This window comes from Egretta garzetta, unplaced genomic scaffold (genome assembly GCF_000687185.1).
Source record: "Egretta garzetta isolate BGI_Z169 unplaced genomic scaffold, ASM68718v1 scaffold397, whole genome shotgun sequence".
Lineage (NCBI taxonomy): Eukaryota > Metazoa > Chordata > Aves > Pelecaniformes > Ardeidae > Egretta > Egretta garzetta.
In genome coordinates this window covers 7233945-7242000 of record NW_009260493.1, presented here as the reverse complement: position 1 = coordinate 7242000, position 8056 = coordinate 7233945, and positions in this window count along the sequence as shown.

Below are 8056 nucleotides of genomic sequence, written 5' to 3'. Positions count from 1 at the left end.
GCTGCAGCAGCCGCAGTCATGGGCTAAGTGAGCCCTGCTCAGAGGGCGTTCGGGCAGTCTCATGGTCTCGTGAGAAGAGACTGTTGCGGAGGGAGGACCTTGGCGGGGTGCAGAAGATGCCTGAGGTGGGTTTCCAGTTGCTGTGGAGGTGACATGGGTGAGTGGTGATGGCCTCCATGAGCAACCAGTGCTCTCTGGCAGGTTCATAGCCTTGCAAAGGACACAACCGGTGGGGGTGAGAGGACAGTCATGTCCTGGAGTGGCCGTTGCCTGTGCCAGCCTTCTAGCTGCTGCGCAGGCAGTGCAGGCAGCGGGATTGAGTCCACAAGCATGCTGAATTGGTGTCAGGATGTGTGCAAGTGGCCTTCTAGCCTCATGAGAAGGGACCCTGCGATGGAGCCAGCCTAATCCTGGAGCAGCAGTGTCCCTTAGGGAATGCAGTGACAAGGAGCTGCGAAGAGGGGCTCAGCATTCAGACTAGCAATTCATGGGACTGGGTACGTGCCGAGGAGCTGGGGTGCTTCTCAGGCCCCTGTTCTCTGCCAGTGCTCTCCTCTTGCTGAGCAGCTCTGGGCTTTGCTTCTAGATCTTCTGGAAGGTTCTTTTCTGGCGTCCTCAGATCCAGCCTCTGCTGCTGGGAAAGGCTGATCCTGATTAGGGAGAGCTGGTGTTAGCAGTCCCAGAGCATAGGTCCCAGGGCACAGCTCAAAGGCAGCAGTTTTCTCAGAAAGGCACATGGAAGGGGGCCAGAAGTCTGCTGAAGGCCATGTGGGACTCATCAACAGTAGCGTTGCACCACAGGGCACAGTTCCCAGCACCAAATGGAGCAACTACCCCTGGCACAGCAGAGGCCTCTGCTCAAGTCACAGCTCCTGTGGAAGCCCCTAGGGCTACAGAAGTCTCAATTTGCTGATCTGACTTGCTGTCTAGGAAGGTCTGTTGCTTGCTGGGAACTTGGATCCAGCATGTTGCAAAGAAACTGCCAAGGCTTATCTGGCCCTTGTACTATTTTTCTTGCTGCTTAATCACATTGGTAGCATTAATATGTCTGTGGCAGGAACCTTGAGCATATCAGGATGGCTTTGGGAATGAGGGTGAAAGGCACGGAGGACCAGGTCATGTTGAGTCCTGCCAGTGCAGAAGAAAGGCTTGGGGAGGAACAGATTCCATGGATCAATGTCTGGTTGCACAGCTGATGTTATTGACAGGAATTTGGCTTTTATGAGCCTAAGACCCACTTTGGATGGTAGGAACTGCTAGACAGATATGGTGAAAGGTCACTGCAAAAAGGGCATGGGAGTCTTGTCAGACAGCAATCTGAGCATGAGCCAGCAACATGCCCTGGCAGTAAAGAAAACCAATAGCTTCCTGAGCTATGCTAATAGGATCAAGAGAAGGAACTATCCCTCTTTGCTCAGTACTCATGAGATCCCTACTTATGAGATGACATCTGGAAGGCTGTGTCCAGTTTCAAGCCCCTCCATGTTAGGAAAGACATTGATAACTGGCGTGAGTTCAGCAGAGGACAACCAAGATGGTCAGGACGCTGGAGCACTTGCCTTGCGAAGGGAGGCTGAAGGAACTGGGCTTGTTCAGTCTAGAAGAGAGAAAGCTTTGGGGATACCTAACAGCAGCCTTGTCCTAGCCATGACGAGGTTATCGAGCAAACAGAGCCAGGTTCTTTCACAAGGCTATGTGGTGGAGAATAAAAGACAGGAGGTATGAGCTGAAGCATGAGACGTTCAGACTGGATGTGAGAAAAAATTTTTACCATGAGGACAATCAAACACTGGAACAATTTGCCCAGTGGGGCTGTGTGTTCTCCACAGCCTGAATAGGTAAAGCCTTGAGAAACCTTGTCTGATCTCACAGCTGATCCTGCTTTGAGCAGGAGAAACCTCCAATGAGTAGAAATCTCCCGAGGTCCATTCCAGCCTGAGTTATCCTGTCATAATATGAATATCCCATGATCCAATGAATTAAAAAAAAACCCAAAAACCAAGCCAGTAAACTCACTGATGAATGCCAGAATATTTACATGTTGTGCCATAGGTTTACCTGAACATCTTGTTGCAGAGTTAACAGAACAAGACATGAAGGTATTAGCTGTTCAGGCTCAGCCTGGACTCTTGGCTTTAACAGCGGGGAGGGGGAATTTGCTCTGAGTTGATGGATTGTACACAGCAATAGCTGAAAAGTGCATGCCTGTTCCAATTTACTAAGTCTGCTAGTCTTCCAGTGGGGATGTGAGAGGGATGGGTGGAAGGGTTAGCATCTTAAATGGCCTGTTCTAGCTGGACAAGTATTTCTCTCTTAGGTCTCTTTACTCTGTGTGAGGGAAACTAGTTTAAATGAAGGTTAAATCAAGAAATATGGATTGCTTGAAAAATAGTGATGGGGAGAGCAGCCCTACTCTGCATCATGCAGGAGTTTCAAAAAGTTACCAGAAGGACAACTGTGGTGACTTACATAAATGTATTCATCAAATTAAGAAATAGGGTGAAAGCATATATGTGTTTACACAGAAATAACGGGCTTAATAATATTAACATGCCAAGTGGTGCGTTCAAATAAACATACACAAGTAATGGCACTTGAACAATTTCTAGAACTTTGATCAGTTGCTTTGAAAGTACTTTGCTAAGAATCACAAGTATTGTGCTTTATTTAATTTACAGAGAAATTGTGGCACACTGAAGTGATTTGTCGAAGGTCGCTTGGCAGACTGAGGAAAAGAATTCTGCTCTTCTGAGCCTCAAACCTGTGTTCTGTTAAACTGTAGGGAGAAAGCAGACTGAATCTTTGACCTGAAGTGGTCACCAAGCCAGTAGTTGGATATTGTAATATATTAAACTGTGTTTTCATTCTGTGATACTGGCACCAGTTAAACAACTGAGTTGAGCAATAACTGCATTACAGCTTTTGACTGTCTAAGAAGAGTTATCCATTCATACAGTGAGTGTCATACCGACCTGTTTACATATTTCCCACAAACCTGTATTCTCTCTGATTTGCAACAGCTGAAAAACATGAATTTTTGGACAAATGTCCCTAAAGAAAGCCAGCTCTTTGACAGACTGATTAAGAAACCCGTATTTGCCTTCATATTATCCCTCTCTCATCTACATTCACACTGTTCCTATATATACGGCCAAACATTTGCCACGGGAGAACATTTTGTTTGATAAGGCATGCCCACAAGCTCTTCCCCGCTTTCCACTCTTTGGAATGAAGGAGCAAATACTCCGTGTTTTTTACTCTCCTCAACCTTTTAAATCTGACCATTTAATTCTGTATCATTCATTGTTTTGGGTGAAAGTTTTGTTATTTCCCTTTGAGGTTATCTGATTCTCCTTCTAATATTTAGCCTCAGGAGTCTCTTCTAAACAATACCTAATATTCCTTCTTATCGACAATCCATGCGCCAACAACCACTGACATGGACTCCAAGGTATCGTCAGAGCAGCTTTCACTGGTGCCAAGCAGGGACTTTCTTGGGCTGAGAATGACTTTCTCCTACATGGCTCTATCTCTCTCATGGTAGAGCAAAGCTCCACAGAGACTGTACTTCCTGACCCTGAAGTACTCTCGCTTGAGTGTGATTTACATTACAGAAACATCACCAAAGAAATCAGGATTGGCAATGCACACATTGGCATCAGTGTAACACTCCTGGTTCTTATTCTTGGCATTGGTGTAGTTATGCATATTGAAAGACTTGGTCCTTTTTGCCACATCTGGCATTAAGTGCTTTATTATCTGGCATTGTTTATTGGGATGCAGCGGCACAAATTTCGCCGAGATGTTATTTTGCTATTGGAAAAGGTTGCCCTCCTCAACACTTCAGACTTCACTGAACACTGCAGTACATGTCCTGCTATTTGAAGTGGTATTTGGAAGTGTCTCTTGGCTTCAACCTTTGGACAGGCCCGATGTGATACCATGAAGTTTCGGTGTGAAGGGAGAGACCTCGCTCTGAGGGCAGCTAATCCTTCTTTCACCTATTGATGAAGACAGCTTCCCAAGGCCTCAGTAAGAAATGTTGTCCTTCATGCAGATCTCTATTGATATATTTTTCAGGACAAAGGCACAGTTCAGACTCATTCTGAGTTTCTTCCTGAGGTCGTCTTCAATTTCATTTGAGTCAGAAGATTAATCACAGATTAATATGTAATTATTTTCTAAGCTACAGCCTGTTATGACCAAGCTTTCCCTCTGTAACTTTGTTGATAGGCAGCCTTTCCACTTTTTATGTCAATAGGCCAAGATGTTTAAAAAGTATCTTCCTTCTTCACAGTAGTGGCAGAAAAATGGGATAGGTATATGTCCTGGTTTCAGCTGGGATAGAGTTAATTTTCTTCCTAGTGGCTGGCATAGCACTGTGTTTTGGATTTAGTATGAGAAAATGTTGATAACACCCAGATGTTTTAGTTGTTGCTAAGCAGGGCTTACACCAGTCAAGGACTTTCTCAGCTTCCCCTGCTCTTCCATGGGCACAAGAAGCTGGGAGGGGGCACAGCCAGGACAGCTGACCCCAACTGGCCAAAGGGCGATTCCATACCATATGATGTCATGCTCAGGGAGAGTTGGAGAGCGATCGCTGCTTGGGGGCGGGCTGGGCATCGGTCAGCGGGTGGTGAGCAATTGCATTGTGCATCACTTGTTTTGTAAATTTTGTATATTATTATTGTTCTTTACCTCTGTTGTTTTATTAAACTGTCTTTATCTGGCCCCACGGGTTTTACTTTTTTTCCGATTCTCTCCCCCATCCCACTGTGGGGGTTTACTCTGTGTGAGGGAAACTAGTTTAAATGAAGGTTAAATCAAGAAATATGGATTGCTTGAAAAATAGTGATGGGGAGAGCAGCCCTACTCTGCATCATGCAGGAGTTTCAAAAAGTTACCAGAAGGACAACTGTGGTGACTTACATAAATGTATTCATCAAATTAAGAAATAGGGTGAAAGCATATATGTGTTTACACAGAAATAACGGGCTTAATAATATTAACATGCCAAGTGGTGCGTTCAAATAAACATACACAAGTAATGGCACTTGAACAATTTCTAGAACTTTGATCAGTTGCTTTGAAAGTACTTTGCTAAGAATCACAAGTATTGTGCTTTATTTAATTTACAGAGAAATTGTGGCACACTGAAGTGATTTGTCGAAGGTCGCTTGGCAGACTGAGGAAAAGAATTCTGCTCTTCTGAGCCTCAAACCTGTGTTCTGTTAAACTGTAGGGAGAAAGCAGACTGAATCTTTGACCTGAAGTGGTCACCAAGCCAGTAGCTGGATATTGTAATATATTAAACTGTGTTTTCATTCTGTGATACTGGCACCAGTTAAACAACTGAGTTGAGCAATAACTGCATTACAGCTTTTGACTGTCTAAGAAGAGTTATCCATTCATACAGTGAGTGTCATACCGACCTGTTTACATATTTCCCACAAACCTGTATTCTCTCTGATTTGCAACAGCTGAAAAACATGAATTTTTGGACAAATGTCCCTAAAGAAAGCCAGCTCTTTGACAGACTGATTAAGAAACCCGTATTTGCCTTCATATTATCCCTCTCTCATCTACATTCACACTGTTCCTATATATACGGCCAAACATTTGCCACGGGAGAACATTTTGTTTGATAAGGCATGCCCACAAGCTCTTCCCCGCTTTCCACTCTTTGGAATGAAGGAGCAAATACTCCGTGTTTTTTACTCTCCTCAACCTTTTAAATCTGACCATTTAATTCTGTATCATTCATTGTTTTGGGTGAAAGTTTTGTTATTTCCCTTTGAGGTTATCTGATTCTCCTTCTAATATTTAGCCTCAGGAGTCTCTTCTAAACAATACCTAATATTCCTTCTTATCGACAATCCATGCGCCAACAACCACTGACATGGACTCCAAGGTATCGTCAGAGCAGCTTTCACTGGTGCCAAGCAGGGACTTTCTTGGGCTGAGAATGACTTTCTCCTACATGGCTCTATCTCTCTCATGGTAGAGCAAAGCTCCACAGAGACTGTACTTCCTGACCCTGAAGTACTCTCGCTTGAGTGTGATTTACATTACAGAAACATCACCAAAGAAATCAGGATTGGCAATGCACACATTGGCATCAGTGTAACACTCCTGGTTCTTATTCTTGGCATTGGTGTAGTTATGCATATTGAAAGACTTGGTCCTTTTTGCCACATCTGGCATTAAGTGCTTTATTATCTGGCATTGTTTATTGGGATGCAGCGGCACAAATTTCGCCGAGATGTTATTTTGCTATTGGAAAAGGTTGCCCTCCTCAACACTTCAGACTTCACTGAACACTGCAGTACATGTCCTGCTATTTGAAGTGGTATTTGGAAGTGTCTCTTGGCTTCAACCTTTGGACAGGCCCGATGTGATACCATGAAGTTTCGGTGTGAAGGGAGAGACCTCGCTCTGAGGGCAGCTAATCCTTCTTTCACCTATTGATGAAGACAGCTTCCCAAGGCCTCAGTAAGAAATGTTGTCCTTCATGCAGATCTCTATTGATATATTTTTCAGGACAAAGGCACAGTTCAGACTCATTCTGAGTTTCTTCCTGAGGTCGTCTTCAATTTCATTTGAGTCAGAAGATTAATCACAGATTAATATGTAATTATTTTCTAAGCTACAGCCTGTTATGACCAAGCTTTCCCTCTGTAACTTTGTTGATAGGCAGCCTTTCCACTTTTTATGTCAATAGGCCAAGATGTTTAAAAAGTATCTTCCTTCTTCACAGTAGTGGCAGAAAAATGGGATAGGTATATGTCCTGGTTTCAGCTGGGATAGAGTTAATTTTCTTCCTAGTGGCTGGCATAGCACTGTGTTTTGGATTTAGTATGAGAAAATGTTGATAACACCCAGATGTTTTAGTTGTTGCTAAGCAGGGCTTACACCAGTCAAGGACTTTCTCAGCTTCCCCTGCTCTTCCATGGGCACAAGAAGCTGGGAGGGGGCACAGCCAGGACAGCTGACCCCAACTGGCCAAAGGGCGATTCCATACCATATGATGTCATGCTCAGGGAGAGTTGGAGAGCGATCGCTGCTTGGGGGCGGGCTGGGCATCGGTCAGCGGGTGGTGAGCAATTGCATTGTGCATCACTTGTTTTGTAAATTTTGTATATTATTATTGTTCTTTACCTCTGTTGTTTTATTAAACTGTCTTTATCTGGCCCCACGGGTTTTACTTTTTTTCCAATTCTCTCCCCCATCCCACTGTGGGGGTGGAGTGAGCAAGCGGCTGCATGGTGTTCAGCTGCCTGACGGGTTAAACCACAACGGTGTATCAACATAAAAACTTTAAATATATTTTAGTATGCCTGTAACCATCAAGGCCTTTTCTGTTAGACTTGAAGCGACCGTCGCTGACCTCTCTGCAAAGTATCCATCCCTGAGGTTTGTCTTCAGAAGTCACTCTGTTCAGCTTCAAAGTCCAGGATGATTGTGGAGGTCAATGATAATTTTTTTTAGAGCTACACAGTGTGCAAATACTTATAAACAAGTACTCATGGGAGAAGGATGGGCATCTACGGTTCTTCTTTAAGATACTTTGTCTATATGCACGTTCATAACCACCTTTCTACCCCTCTCCCTGGGATTATTTGGAAGTTTTCTAGTTCTGAGGCTGAGAAGTGCAGTGGGCGTGGGGTGTATCTCCTCCTTTTAGGCCAGCTGGTGCAGCGTGCTGGGAAGGTCAGGTTGTCTCCACACCTTATGAATAGCGTTGAGGAAAAGATATATGACCTTGGGAACAAATGTGTCTATTGGTATATAAATCTGTAACTAAATGTGGCATTTTTAAAAGGAGTAGCTGCAGTTTGATGCCATGTCTATCATGTTACCTAACTGTACAAGCTCTGCCTCACCCATGGTATCATTCTTATCATGTCAGTTATATAAAATAAAGTAGGAGTGTGAAAAACTAAGTGAAAAGATTCAAGCAACATTATGTACACTTTTCAATTCACAGTTCTTTATTTCAAAAGTGGCTACTTGTCTGTTTTTTTTTTTAAAAAATCATGTATGTATACCTTCCTCC